At 50.3% G+C, this 15,580-nt stretch overlaps 1 long non-coding RNA gene across 1 annotated transcript in view; it reads right to left on the bottom strand.

Moving 5' to 3' along the window:
* LOC123479266 (uncharacterized) overlaps positions 1-4,015 on the bottom strand; it is a 40,343-nt gene extending 36,328 nt beyond the window's left edge. Inside the window, exons 1-2 of the long non-coding RNA XR_008426712.1 lie at positions 3,870-4,015; positions 3,260-3,317 (exon numbers count right to left, since the gene is read on the bottom strand). This is a non-coding gene — a long non-coding RNA (uncharacterized lncRNA). The remainder of the gene's footprint in view (positions 1-3,259; positions 3,318-3,869) is intronic.
* Between the last annotated feature and the right edge of the window lie 11,565 nt (positions 4,016-15,580).

Genomic DNA, 15,580 nt, shown 5'->3' with positions numbered 1-15,580 from the left:
TCAAAAATGACCATCTTCGCCCTGTGTCCTCCCACAGAAGAAGGGGCAAGGGATCTTTCTAGGGTCTCTTTTATCAGGGTACTAATCCCATTTGTGCACCTCATAAACTATGCACCCTGCAAAAGCCGACCCTCCAAATACCATCACATTGGGGTGTAGTGTTTCAACACGTGAATTCTGTCTGGGGAGATACCAACGTCCATTTGGTCTACAGCAGGTAGGGAGCCTCCGCTGCTTGCAGGGGGAAACAATTAGCATGAAGAGGATGGAGAGACCTAAAAGGCCATGGGCAGGCCTTCCATGGGCCATTATGAATAAAATGTCCCTTTCCCTGGGGGCAAAAAACCAAGAACTGCTGAGTGATGAGTGGAACCCATGCACCATCTCCATCAGCTAGTCCCCTCGCCTGTCCCCCGCGTACACATCTGAAATCCTCCTCCTGAAGGCAGACCAGAAATTCCTGCAGAGTTAGCAGACTGACAAAGCGTTGTTCACGTAGCAACTCGTGTTTCCAAAGGGTATTTGCCCCAGACTAGGGCTGCAGGACGACAGAAAAGTCTTCAAGGTCTTTTAAGGTGTTAAATTGGCATTTAAGGACTAGATATTTTAGGCCAACCAGCCCCTTTCTGCACCCCTACACACACGCCCAGAAACTGAAGTTAGTTCTCTCCCCAAAAGTATAATTTGACACCTGGAAAGCTCATGGCCTGACACTTGACAACCTGAGTAAGTAAAGATAGATCTTCCCAACAGCAGATTTGCTGCTGCCTGGGTCCTCCAGAGGATGGGGTCTCATGAATAGGCTCGTCCTCTCTGTGCCCCAGTTTCGCCACTTGGGGAAGCTCGTAAGATATGACTGTGACAATGGAAAGCTTTTGGATTCGGCTGTTATTTTCATCCTGTGAACTTTGACACACTCCGCGCCCCCACTGCCTGGGGACCTGGGGCAGGAGAAGGAGACATTTCGTCTCCCGACTGCTGAGAGCTCCTTGGAAGCTGAGCCCGTGGCAAGATAAGGAAGGTCGCAGAGCAAATCTGTTCCTGGGCCTTGGAGGGGCCAGTGGGACACAGCCGCAGGGAAGGGGGGTGAGGACGGGCAAGAGCTGAGACAAGCTCCACTGCAGGGGCTGGAGCAGGGAAGGTGAAGTAAGGTTGCGAAAGAAGGGACGGATGACAGAGACGACAATGTTTACTTCTAGTTTGCCCCGCCCAAAGAAATGGACGATTACCTTCAATGACCACCACCTCCCCCTCATTCCCTGCAAGTTCGTCTCTTTCCAGCTTGTGTCCCAAATAACAAATGTAATAAACAATGCCTCCTTTACTCAGCACTCCAAAAACAATCCTTTTGTTTAACCACAATTCGCAAAAACACTTTCTTCATTGTAAATAAATCCCTAGGCTCTACAACATGCCCCGATCCAGGAAAACACAGGAACACATTTTATAAGCTCCGTGTATTTTCAAACAAGGGGCATTGTTTCACCATAGAAACGCTATTTTTAAGAATCCTCCTGACAGTAAACCCTAGACAGCACTCTTCTGGTGTGAAAATAAAGGCAGCTCAGAAGTGAGATGCATTGTGGAAGGTGAAGCTGGGAGGGGAGCTCAGGGTTATTTGTTCCCTCTATTCAGACTGTCGCCCAAGGGTCTTGGCGCGTGACTCCAAGCTCTGAGGCTGAATTGGATAGGGCCTGCCTGAGCCGGGCTGCTGCAGCGGCTGAGCTGGAAGTGGAACCAGCCAGGAGAGGCGGGGGGCACAGCTCCAGCAGTAATAGCTTCTGGGGGTTGCAGGGGAGGGGATTGAGCCTCCAGGACTCAGGATCAGCAGAGCTGCTGGTCCCTGATACCCCAATAGCTTCAAATGAGGTCCCTGTAAGGAAGGCCAAAGGGACCTGTATGTTCAGAGAAGGATACACACTGAGCAATGCCTCTCCTAACCAGCCATGGGGGGTTGGTTGGATACCTGAGGTGTTCTCTCTGTCCCCTGCCCCCAGCAGAGCCTGTTCCCCAATACACCACTGCCCATTGGGACCGCTGAGAGATGCTGTCCTGAAAGCAGAGGGCACAGCTGAAGCTCTCAACACCCACCACCACCCACCAATCACTAGGTAAGAGCTGCTTCGAGAGGGTGGCCTGTTCAGTCTTCCAGCCTGTCCTAGAATGGGACAGGCACGGTCCCCGCTGCACAATGCCCTTGGTCTGGGAGCCTTGGCTGCTTGAGTAGCAAACTATTAGCCTCTGAGGGCCCCTGGCCAGGGCCCTAATAGCATTTGCTGTGGGTCTGAACTAGCCAGGAGCTGCACTGAGTAAAAAGTCCCCTGCCCATGCTCCAGGGCTCTAACACTATGAATTACTTTTGTTAGAATCTTTACTGAGATGTGACACCCACTTTGTTGCCCTACAGAGGACGCTTAGAACCTAAGAAACGCTGTTCTCAGCCTGCTCAGACACTGTCCCATACCAAAGGCACACCCCATGATCCGAGCCCCTTACTTGGCCCCCCAAATGATGTCTGCTCAGACCACGTGCCCTCTGAGGCTGACCGAAGATCTCCATGTCCTCCCCAAAAGGGGGGTTTGGAAATGTCTGTTGCTTAAGATCAAGGGACAAGTTACCTGGGGGAGGATGGACCCTCTGCCACTGGCCACTGCTCTTCAGCAGCAAGAGAAGGAGCCACAGGGCCAGGGCCACCCCTCAGAGATGTGCCGGCTCTCAGGATGGACAAGCCAGTGATGCCCACGCAATGCTCTGCTGTCCCTACATAGTATTCAGTCTCCTCCAGCTGTCATTTGCCATTTTGACACCTGAGTTCCCTGGCTCCTCCAACCCAATATTTCTGTTCTGCAGCCCATTGTGACTCTGCACAACCACCCGTGAAAGAGATGATCCCAACCACTCATTCCTCTCTGTTTTACACTTTTACACATAGTTCTCAGTTGTTAAGCAGTACATTTGGGGGCTGAGCACAGTGGTGCTATGAATTATGTGCAGGGGTCATGGACACCTGGACGGTGGGTAGGGGGTGAGCTGCCTCGTTTCCGGTAGCATCCCTGACTGCTGTTCAGACCTATACTCCTCCCTCCCTTGGACCACAGCCGGAGGAGGGAAATCAAGGCCCAAGCAATCGTTCGGCTCCTGCCTTTCCCTGTCCCGTGTCTTCCTTAGTGCTGGTGGTGGTTGGGGGTGAGGGGAGGGATGGGGATTCATCTAGGCTGGTCTAATCAGAATCATCTCAATAGTTTTTCTGCACACTCACCTGCTGCGGGCAGGCAGGAGTTGAGAACGGAGCCTCTCAAAGGCAGTGAGGCCAGGAGCTGGAGGCCAGAATCAGGCTATGATTAGGTTGGATGTACCCCCTGGATTCTTAGCCTAAGACCCTTGGAACTGGGTTTTCTATCACTTACCTGCACAAAAAGAGTCCTAACTAATAAGCTGTTAACAGACATTGTCCTCACTTTTCAGAGGATTTTCCTTCATCTTCTGAGATGACAGATGCTTCTCCATGATCAGCGTTGCTGGTGGAGGAGGGACCATCTGTGCAATGGCCGGGTGTGGTGGGGCCTGCCCGCCTCCTTCCCAGCTTCCTTCGACCTTTGCTCTCAGCCTCTGCTCAAGCCAGAAGCCTGGGGGCCATCCCTGATCCCTCTTTTCCTCTCACTGCCTGAATCCAATCAGTCATCACGTCTGATTGATTTCACCTCCAGACAGCTCTGAACTCCACCCACTACTTTCTCTCTTCTGTGACTCCACCCTCATTTGAGCCCCTGTCCTTTTCTGAGAGGGCTCCTAACATAGTCCGTAACTGGTCTCCCCTCCGCACCTGCCCTTCTAACCCTCCCTCCACCCCACATCCAAGGGCATCGCACCTGTACATCACATCCTACGTCTGTTCCTCCCTTGCTTAAGTCTCTTCGAGGTCTGGGTGTGCATCAGCCCCGCTGTTCTAGCCGCACGGGCCCCTGTTGGTCTCTGGAGAGTACCAAGCTCTTTTCTGCCTCTGGCCTGTGTGAGTTTCCTGTCGCTGCTGAAACTAATTACCACAAACGTAGTGGCTTCAGACAACACACATTTATTATCTTTATAGTTCCAGAGGTCAGCAGTCATATAGGGTCCCTGGGCTAAAGTCCTCGTGTTGGCAGGACAGGTTCCTTCCTGGAAGCGACTCTCATTTTCTTGCCTCTCAAACTGTTACAGGCCGGTGGCCCCTTACTCCAGCTTCAATTAGTGCATCTCTCTGGACCCTCTCAGATGGCCGTGTCTTTCTCTGACTGCAGCTGGGAAAGGCTCTCTGCCTTTAAGGGCTCACGGGATGAGAGTGGTCCTGCCTGGGTCATCCAGGCTCTCTTCCCACGTCACGGTCGCTTGTCCCTGTAGTTGTGTCAGATTGGACAGTCACAGGTTCTGGGAATTGGGGTGTCGGCCTCTGTGGGGGGCACTGTTCTAAAGACCCATCACGTGGGTTGTTGGCTTTACTGAGGCTGTTCTCTCACCCACTGCGCACCAGGCCGACTCCCTCAGGCCACGTGTCGTGTCCTCGAAGAGGCTTCCCGACAAATCCACTTTCAGCTGGACTCTGATTACTCGAGCATGGCTCTTCCTTCTTTCCCTTGTAGCACTTCCCAATGGGTATAATTAGATAAACACGTCTAATTACTAGTTGATTGTTTTCTTCATTAGCTTGCAAGCTCTGTGAGAGTGGGAATTGTATTCATTTTGTTGTGTGCTTGTAACAGTCAGGTGGTGGATGCTGTATGAATATAGAAGGGAAGGAAGGGAGGGAGGGAGGGAGATGAAAGAAAAAGAAAAAGAAAGAGAAGAAAAGGAAAAGGAAAAGGAAAAAGAAAAGAAAAGAAAAGAAAAAAAGAAAAGAAAAGGAAAGGAAAAAAAGAAGGAAAAAAGAGAAAGAGAGAGAGAAATTGGCCCTGGACTGGAAGCTCGGCCCTGTCCCCTTCTCCTGACTCAAGGCAGGACAGATTTCTGGATTCATTACCCAGCCTCCCTCGCTGTGACTCCAACCTTGCCTTGTACCCAGTTGTGACCCCAGGTGCCCCCTCTGATTCTCTGAGCCCAAGCCCCTGCCTGCATCACCTGCTCTGTCTGCTCTTGGCCACATGACCCCTGGATTCAGGCCTATTTTTGACCCTTGCTGGGGAGGCGTGTATTTCCTTCCTAGTGTGTCTCAGAGTTACTAATTTTACATACTAGCTGTCTCCCTAGTTATGTAGCAGGAGGAGAGAGTTGGCTTGTCTTTTGTTTCTGTTGGATCCACAGGACCCCATCTAGTGCCTGGTCCCCTTCTTCAGACACTCAGTGTCTGCTGGTGAAGGACAGATGCCCACACATTGCTCCCCTGTCTGGATCTCCCTGGACTTCCGTGGATCGCTGCCCTCCTCCACGACAGAGCTCCCTGGGGCCGACTGCTCCCCAACCCTCCAGCGGCCATGTCTGGACCTCAGAGTCCCGCTTCTGGTCCAGTTCCTTTGCCTCTAGTCCACGCTGCAGGAATTTTACCTTGATCGGGATTAACACCAATCTCAGAAATAGGCACAAGTCCAGAGAGACTATAGGATTCATTCAAACAATATTTACCGAGCACCTAATCTGTCAGGTCTTCTGTTGAAAATTACTCAAAAATGAGCAACCACAGAAACTACCCTTGAGAATCTCACAAAACAGCAAAGAAGCAAATAACTACCCTAGAATGATAAATGCCCCTAATTCTGCCACTACAGCTATGGGGTAGGGTACAGGGGGAAGAAGAGCAGAGGTACCCAACTGTTCTCCCACCAGACCACCTACTAAGCGGAGAACTCATCAATGGCCACCCCGTCTGGCTCAGGAGGTGGGGAGGCAGCGAGATCCTACGGAAAAGGTTTGGGGTAGAAGCAAAGAGAATGAACAAGATTTTACTTCTCGTTTAAATGTAATTAATGTCTAATTCTAGCAAGGCGATGCTGAGGCTCAGATGCTGATAAGACTTTTTAGAATTTGGAAGACCTGTTCTCCAAACACACACGCAGCTCTCCGGCGAGGCTCTGACTCCTGAGGGGGTCTGAATGCCGTGTAAGTAGGGTGTCCGGGGCAGGGATGGAGCTGGAAGGGAGGGTTCCGTCCCCGGGCCCTGCCTCTCAGACACTCTTCCTCTGATGCTGAAGCACTCAGTTGGGAAAATTGCAAAACAGTAGTGAAAAAAATTTCAAGTTGGAAAATGCTGCCCTGAAGTTAACTGAGAGGTGCCAGCCAGTTCATGAGTTTCCCTCATCTGGCAGATGAGATGGGGGAGATCCTGGGGCAGCCAGGGGACCACAGGCAGGTGACAGGGATGAAGGGTGTCATCCATGCCCCTGGTCTCACTCACCCTCGGGATCCCATCGGAGGGCCGATGGGAAGGTATGTGTATGGGGTTGGGTATATCCCTCCAATTTGCCAGCCTCACTCTGGGCCTCAGCTATGGCTGACACAGAGTTTTACTAATGCAGAGTGACCTGCCAAACCATTTTGGCTGTGTTTTGCTGGAAGCCAGAGAGAAGACAAAGAATGCTATAAAAAAAAAATAACAAGCAAAGCAGAGTGCCCTGCCTGCCTCCCTGAGGTGACACCAGCTCTCTTCCCATGAAGTGGGGGGAGGGGATCAGAGGAAACCCATCTGTACAAACAGGGGGCTTTTCAATGATGTTCCAGTTGCAAAAGAACAATTATTCGATTATTCTCCAGGGGTTCGAAATTCTTGAAAATTGAGAGAATTTGAAAGAGAATGGAGGCTGTTGTTTTTGTTTTTCTACCAGCATTTCGAAATGTTGGGTGAGCCTCAAAATAAGTTTGAAGAAGGCCACTCTGTTCTCTGCTGTGAAGGGGGCTCCGTGGGGCTTCTCCTGTAATCCGGGTAAGTAAAGAGTGGATTAAGGCAGTAATTTTCAGTAGCTAAAAGAGACCTACAAAGGCACAAGTGCTACCAATTATATCTCAACACAAACCAGTGCCTCCTTAAGCCTCGACTAGGAGAAGGCAAACAATTTCATTGTCAACCAGGGTGTTCTCTGGAAAGCCAGGGAACATGCTGGGCGCATTAAAGGGGAGATACCTCGCATGTGCAATTACTCAACACATCTTTAAAACTGTAAACACTTGTTCACATGTGGAGAAGTTTAGAGCTGCGCAGGCTTGGAAAACCCACCTGGCAGGCGGGCTCCCTCCATTCTCTCCCGTTGAGTAACAGTTCTCGCGCCCGCCTGCTGTTTTCTCGGGGAGCCAAACACAAGTCAGAGGAGAAATCATTAGGGGGGGCGTGCATGCGCATGCTATTTTTATCCAGAGCACTCCTTCCCCGCCCCCCCCATGGATCCGCTCCCTTGAAGCTTGCCTCCACCTTCCCGCGCCCTGCCTCTCTGCCTGTGGGAGCGTGCGCACACAGATGCCATCTGGCTTTGGCTAGCTGCTTTCTCCACCTTTAATGGGTGAGTGCCACTGAGGATGCTGACATTTCCAAATAAACCCGGTGGAGGAACATTGCCCAGCGGTGGTTTTCTGAAACAGCAGACTGTGTGGCCTCAAACGGAATACCCGCCATGCACGGAAAAATCATCTCTCCCAAGGTGCTCAACCAGAGGACATGTAGAAGTCCAGGGTGGGTTCTGTGAGGGTGGGGATGACATGGACACAGGGAAGAGTGTGCTCTCTTCAGTCCGCCCCTGGCCCGGCTCACCCGAGAGCCATGCTCATATATATGTATGAATCACACGGCAGACATGGAAAAGGCCCATTAGGTCAGCCTGCTCAGCCTGCCCAGCGAGAGGGCACGGTGTTTCCTCCCTTCTCTGGCTGATGTTACAAATCTCCAGCAATAAATTGGTTGTTTCGCTTCTCTGATTGCATCTGCCATTGTGAGGCCACTGGGGAGGGTGCAAAGCCCCACCCCTGGCCTCTCGGGCCCACACACACATGTTCTGGGCGCTGGTGACAAGTTCAAAGGGGACCAAGTGCTCCAAAGCCAGAGGGGAATACATCCGGCAGTGGAAAGGTGGCCATAAATCCCTGAGAAATTAAAATTTCACTTAAAGTGGAAATTCTACCACCACCCAAACTGCCAGATCTTGAATTTGGGGCTTGGTAAAGATGTTTCCAAAATGAAATGATGTCTCCAAGTTGTTTGTTTTAAAGGGCGTAATATATGGTAAAAATGAAATAATCATCCCACCCAAATAAGAGCTATTTCTCTCCCAACAGACCTTTGCCAGCCTCTAATGATGTCACTGTTAAGGGGAAGAGGGAAAGTAATCAACTAGGTAATGGGCACCCTGGCACTGAAGTCATTTAACCAGCGCTGGTAAGCGGGAGGAGCCCAGGTTCTCGGGCACAGTTAGCTGGACCCCAAATGTCTCCCACATGGGCAGCAATTACAGCTGAGGATGGGGAGCTAGCGCCCCAGCCGAGGACAGGACCAGGCCAGAGGTCCAGCTCTTCAACAGGCCAAGCCACAAACACCAGCATCCCCCAAATCCTCAAGAGGGCATCGCATTCGCAGGAGAGGCAAAGAAAGGCCTGAGGGAATCCCATAGCAGATGATCATGATATAACGCTTTCCAAGGAACAATGGAAGTTACCTGGGCTCGGGAGCCAAATCATCAGGGTCTGAATCCTAGCTACCTGCTTTGTGCGAGTTACCAAGATTCTTTGTCTCATTTTTCTCACCTACAAAATGGGGAGAATAAAATCTACCTGAGGCTTAAAATTCTTAGAAGACTGTCTGGAGTACGGTACCTTACTATATTATTTATTATTTTTGTTGTCATTAGGTAGGACCTCGCTTTATCTTTACATGACCAGTGCATCATGGTTGCCCATGGTCATCCAGCCATAGTGATGGAATGAGCAGAGTAGTAGCAGTAATAGCAATAAAAATATAATAATAATAATAGCTTCAACTTAGTGCTGACCACGTGCGTGATTTTGACCTAGATGCTCTGTATCAGAGGTATGACTCATGGACCACACCGTGCCTGCCTCCGGTTTGTGTGAGGAAAGCTTCACTGGAACTCAGCCATGCCCATTCGCCTGTATGTTGTCCACGGCTGCGTGGGACCACAGTAACAGAGTGGTCCCTACAGCCCCCACAGGTGGCAAAGTCTAAACTATTGCTACCTGGGCCTTTAGTTACCTAAATTACTCCTCACAATAACCTGTGAGGTAGGTTGGAATTGTTTCCTACTTTCAGATAAGAAGACCAGAACTCAAAGAAGGTCAAGGATACGGGTAAAGTCTTTCCTTGGTGGCTAGACTGCATTGGACTCCAACACCTGCCCCTTCTGGCCACGCTCTGCTGGATCCAGGGGCCCAGAGCATGCTCCCAGCACTGTGTCCTTCACGTCCACCGAGGTGGGGGTTGAGCTGGCTACAGCTGGGAGGGGGTGCTCTCCTTCTCCAAGGAGGGACCGAGCATCTGCCGAGTGACATCATTTGGGGTGGTGATGTGCGGAGTCAAACCCTCTCCCTCCTACACAGCACGCTCCCTGCTCTGGCTGCTGCGTGTGAGGCGTGATGATGGAGGAGCGGGGCCCCGAGAGATCGGCTGGGGGTGGTTTCAGGGTTATGCCAAGGAATCGGCATGGAGTCCCTCCTCAGAGACTGGTGGGTAATGCTCGTTTACCAAACGATGTGGTAATTACCCAGAGAGCTGTCAAATTTCAAACGTGTTTGAATATAGAGGTTATTGCTACCACATGGTGTGGGTGTTAAGAAGCATTTTCCTTGCTGGAAAACTGCCCCAGATTTCAAAGGCTTTGAAGATGAAAGGACCATCTCAGCTCACCTTAGACGGGTGTCCATTTAAAGGACACCCAGCATCACAGGTTCCAGGTGCAGCGGGAAGCCTCCCAGTACTGGACTGGGAAGTGGGGACACCCCTCTGTCAGCCAGGTGGGCTTCAGCCAGCCACTGGCCCTCTCTTCAATGACCCAATGATCTGTATCATTCTGTCATAGGGTTCTGAAGTCCCCACCCTCTACAATTGTGTTCCATGTGCTGCAAGGGAGGCCATTCTAAGCAGTGTGACAGTTTGGTGAGCGTGTGGCCTTAGACATTATATCATTCGGAATCATATCCTTGCTCTGCTGTGTGACCTTGGGTGAGTCAGTTAACTGCCCTGTGCTTCTTTCTCCTCATATAGTAGTGAGTATTGAAGGACCCACCTCTGCTATTTTTATTCTTCTTTGGGAATTAAAAAGACAACCCCGGTGTCTGGTCCACGAGGAATTCCACACATACATCGCACGTGCATGCCCATCAGTACATGCAACATTTTCCCACTTGGGGTAAGCTCTGTGAGGTCATTTCACAAGGAAGTCAATGGCAAGCCCGGCTAGTCAGAGTCAAGGTCACTAAAGACCCTGATCGCAATGCTGAATCTTTCCACGCTTTCTGATCCCCAACCTATAGAACAGGACTCCAGAGACTGAGCACAAGGATTCTGAAATCCAGCTCAAGTTCAGAAACCAGTTCCACCACTTATCAGCTACTCAGCCTTGGGTATTAAATGCCTCTATGCCCCAGTTTCCTAATCTGTTCAGTGGGGCTGGCAATAGGGGCAGTTATACTATAATGCTTGTTTTGAAAACACAAATTTGTTCTAATGGGATTTATGATACACTAGCGAACAATTTGAGCAGATTCCAGCAAGTCCATGTTTGGCCGAATGTAATTGCAACCACACACGCACACGCACGCGCGCACACACACAAACCCCACGCAAAATGAACAGCAAACAACACTGCACCCAGTTCAGTCACGTCCCGTAGGGAAACATAGACGCACATTCACGCCTCCAACGCGCCCCATACCTAGTTCACTGCTGTGTCAGGGGCCACCCTCCCCGTGTGGTGTTTCGCGTGTCCATTTCAGTCACCCTCCTTCCACCACATCACAATAACTCATAAACGGACCCTGTCGAATTTTTCCAACACTTCTACATGCAAACTTCATCCTTTTCAAGGGAAAGTGCCTTATCAGGTGTAGGATTTATGTATTGCTGAATCATTTAATATGTGCAAAACTGTGCTACCATTTTCATTACGTTCCTGCATTTCTTTAAAAAATATCTCACTGGCCCTGGTTGGTATGGCTCAGGAGGTTGGAGTATTGTCCTGTACACCAAAAGGTTGGGGGTTCGATTCCCAGTCAGGGCATATACCTAGATTGTGGGTTCAATCCCCAGGTAGGGCGCATATAAGAGGCAACTAATTGATATTTCTCGTTCTCTCTTCCTCTCTCTCTGAATCAATAAACATATTTTAAAAAGCGTTTTAAAATGTCACACCGATGAGGTTTTTCAGTGTTGTGCTCCTGCCTGCATTTCCCCCAGCCTTGCGGTTCCTTTCCTTTGTTGCAATTTTGCACGGTGCACTGGTGTTCAGGAGCACATGTAGCAGAACTGACTGCAGGGCCCACCTCGCAGGGTTATCATATTAAAGTAGTATATTTTTAAAGATTTTATTTATTTACTTTTAGAGAGGGGGGAAAGGAGGGAGAAGAGAGGGAGAGAAAGATCAGTGTGTGAAAGATATATAAGTTGCTTGCCTCTCACGTGCCCCCGACTGGGGATCTGGCCCCGCGACCCAGGCATGTGCCCTGACTGGGAATCGAACCCGTGCCCTTATGGTTTGTAGGCCAGTGCAGTCCACTGAGCCACACCAGCCAGGACTTAAAGTGGTATTCACAAAGCAATTCCAGGTCTAGCAGGCTCATGTTAAGTGCTGCAAGCGCTCCTCATTCTTGTTGCTGTTCCTGTTACTGTGACTATGAAAGGGCCATGCACTCCCAAAGGTCCCCTCCACCAGCAATGTTGACCATGGGCCACACCAGGGACGCTGGGGCGATGTGGCTGAATTTCACTGTGAAGGTGTATTTAACCCAATTTGCTGACGGATTGGGTGTGGGATAGGAAAGAAAGGATGGCTTCAAAGATTCTAGCCTGAGAAATTGGCCGTCCTCTTTCGTACAGGACATTGTGTGAAAAACAGGATTTGGGGCAATCAAATGCACTATTTTCACTATTATTTGGGACCTGTTCCCAGGGAGATGCCTGTCAGCCATCCCAGGGGAGGTGCCACAGGGACCCCATTTCCTCCTTCATTGTCCCTGCCTGGGCCCCCCACCCTCCTGCATTTCCTTTCTCCCAGCAGTCCTCAGCTGTGGGGACTGCATTCCATTAGATATAAGCAGCATGAGGGCAGAAACACGTCTCCCTTCTTTACCACTTTATCCCCAGAGCACACAGTAAATGTTCAATAAATATTTCCCAACATCAATGAGTGAGTAGATGTCAAAGCTTCTCGTTAGGGAGCAGCTTCTTCACCATCCCCAGGAATGGCTCTGTCCTGCCACTGGGCTGGACCACGAACCAGTCACAGAGCAAGAGCAGGATGGGGGAAGGAACCCGGCCAGACCCATTGCTCCTCGGCAGGGCTGCCTCGGGCCTTCTGAATGAAACCCATCTTCCTATAGGACCCTTGGCAACCTGGCCCCCCGGCAGTCATGCCTGACTCACTTCCTAGTCGCTGTGAGAACCAAATGCCCCTGGTAGAGAAGACAGTTCCAACATCTTATTACAGCGGCTGCCACCATTTCTATCGAAGACATCCAGTAGTCAGAACAAGACAGTGTCACCGCCAATGAAGCCGTGGTCTCTACTAATAAAAACATAAGTGATACACAAATCTGGCCGTTTTTACTAATAAAAGTATTTAGAAAGGCAGGAGTAAAACCGCTAGTGGTAAGGTGACCAACTGGCCAGGTTCACCAGGGTCTCTCCCGGCATGAGTGTCCCAGGGCATCTCTAAGTCCTGGGAGAACCTGGAAGATTGGTCACCTGGGAACCAACCTGAACCTCAAATGGTGCATGACTTCTTCCAAACCGTGACCTACAGTCCTAGTGGGAAGAGACCCTTTCCACAGCAGATTAGAGGATCCGATCTCAGAGAGGCGGGTGACTCTGCCAAGGTCAAGGACACCCAGCCAGGGTTTCCTATGATAGCCATTTCCCACTGGCAATACCACCATCCAAAGTAAAATAAAAGTTCAAAATAGCCTGCAACATCCTTCGGTCTCCTTAAGGGAGCAGTTCACTCTTCATTTAGCCCTTGCCTGCTCCTGGCTGCTTCTGGGAGTCAAGATGGCCTGGCAGAGGCAGAAACTGCGCAGAGAGAGGACTCCCCATGGCTGATTGGACCACCAAACAGTACGGGCCTACACGGCCATGATGAGCTGAATGTGGAAAAGTGTGGCATAAGCAAATCATGTCTCAGGGATTTTGGTGTCTTGTTAACTATGAAATAAATGTGGCTGCTTGCTAAATTACACACTGAGATGTTTAAGAAAGGAGGGGGAAATGAGCCATGATAGCTATTTGCATTCCAATTTTTAAAAGTAGGGATAAATGACGATAGGCCCTACTCCCAGGCTTCGGACATACCTGCCCATCAGGTTACCTTCCACTTGGCTATTTAGATGCAGACGTGAGTGCCTGGATGCGGCCACATGAAAAGCCCCTTGGAGGCTTGCTCCCAGCTGGCCGCACTCCACAGAACAAGAAGGGCCTTTCATGCAGGGGTGCGGGTGCCTATGGAGCACTGCGAGGCTTGGGGCGGTTCAGCGTTCCAAAGCCGGGCTTCATATCACACTCACTCAGGTGGAAAGGGGGGAGCTGGCCTGGCCCTCCTCTGCTCCCGCCTCAGGTCACCGATGAACAGAGAGTGATTGAGGCCCGGAGCTGGCGTCATGAGCAGCTCAGTGATGTGCAGAGGAGGGTGTCCTGTTTGGAGATAAGGTTGGAGTCGGGGAGGCTGTGGGGTTCCCGGGGTGGTCAGCTGATAGTGACGGACACAACACAGCATTGTTGAGCATTTGCTCCTGAGCGAGAGGAGGTCGGGAGCCCAGCATGCCTCACCAGTGTGCTGATGGGAATGATGTCTCCAACTCCTTCCAGGAGGCTTACCTTCCAAGAATAAAAGGCTGGCTTTAAATTACACCCACACACTGGTCTTGTGCCTTTAAATCATTTCCTTTTTACACACCCCCCTAAGAATGCAGACTGCCGTTTGTCGGGTGACCATGCCAGTCAGAGGCAGGGCAGTCAGCCCAAAGGTTGAGAGCACAGGCTCTGGAGGCAGACTCCAGCTCCTGCACATAGTAGGTGCTCAATTAACAGTAGCTGTTCTCTATTATGAGGGACAACCTGTGGTGGGAGAAGCTGCTGGTGGCAAATTGCATTTGCTCTGGGAGGAACAGCCCTGGAGTGGCGCTAAACTGCCTGAAAGTGTCAATGCAGGTGCCTGAAGTCTCGGCCCAAACCCGGAATGTCCCTGGAAGAGGCAGGTCCACACGCGAGAGCTGCTGGGCGCAGCGCCACCCTCTGTCACAAACCAACCCACTGTGTGGTTTCAGCCAGCCGCGTAACTTCCCGGAACAAACTCCCATTTCTGTGCCTGTGGAAATAAGGCAGTTTGAGGCCGTTTCTTATGTTTCTTTCAGATAAAAATTTCTGTGGCTTCTGAGTTGTATACTAATTGGTTGCTTACAAGCAAAGATTGTGCATTTTCATCTTTGCATAAGTATATAAGACATATATAAGTATATAAGAAGTATATATTCCTGAATGACATGAATATAAAACAATTTCCCATTTTCTTACTGAGACATTAAATAAATAGTATATAGTATGCTATAATGTATTTTATAATGTATAGGTAGCTATTACAATGAATATTTTATATATAAATATGAAGACTGTATATAGAGAGATGATGTATTCAAAAGTATACTTTTAATATTCAATATGTAAATTGAGCTGCACATGTTCACTTAAAATCTCATATGAAGCAGCAGTTTGTGTTCATTAAATAACGGCCCTCAGGCTCTTCGTGTGCATCTGTGTCACCAGGGTCTCTGTCATCACTGGCGCCAGTGTGTGAGTCACGGGGCACACTTCTCCAGAAGAGTCACTTTGACTTTCTTTCAAGTCGTTTGAGAGCCTTCTGACTGGGAATCAAACCGGCGACCTTTTGGCACGTGGAAGAATACTCCAACCGACTGAGCCACAAAGCCAGGGTCCCGTAGCAGTCTCTGAGAGTAAGCAGTGCTAGCCGCTGCAACAGAAATCTCAGCCAACCACCGCGATAAAAGTTTGTATCTCTATTCTGTAAAGTGCAGCGAGGCATGGCAAGTCCCCCTGGTCATTTCTCCTCCCTACGGTGAGGCAGAGATCCGGGCTGCACCATCTTGCATTCGCAGCTTCCAACGTCCCTGCAAACGGTGAAAAGTGGGCTAGACGCTGCATGGGATGTTTGCAAGGACCATCTCCGAAAGTGGTTCCTGCCTCTTCACACACATTTCTTTGGCCAGGACTCAGTCACAGGGACAGGAGGTAACTGCTAGGAATGCTGGGAAATGTGGGTTTCCACTGCACCCAGTGAAGGGAAACCCCGGGGCACATGCAGAGCAGCAGGGTCTCTGCCACGGAGTTACCTCTGCACTAGAACTCTGCCTCCGCCTGCTGGCTCGGAGCTCTTTGGATCTGTTTCTTCAACTG

This window comes from Desmodus rotundus, chromosome 4, assembly GCF_022682495.2.
Source record: "Desmodus rotundus isolate HL8 chromosome 4, HLdesRot8A.1, whole genome shotgun sequence".
Taxonomy (NCBI): Eukaryota; Metazoa; Chordata; class Mammalia; order Chiroptera; family Phyllostomidae; genus Desmodus; species Desmodus rotundus.
The sequence above is the reverse complement of the archived record's forward strand: the minus strand, read 5'-3'. Positions and strand labels throughout refer to the sequence as shown.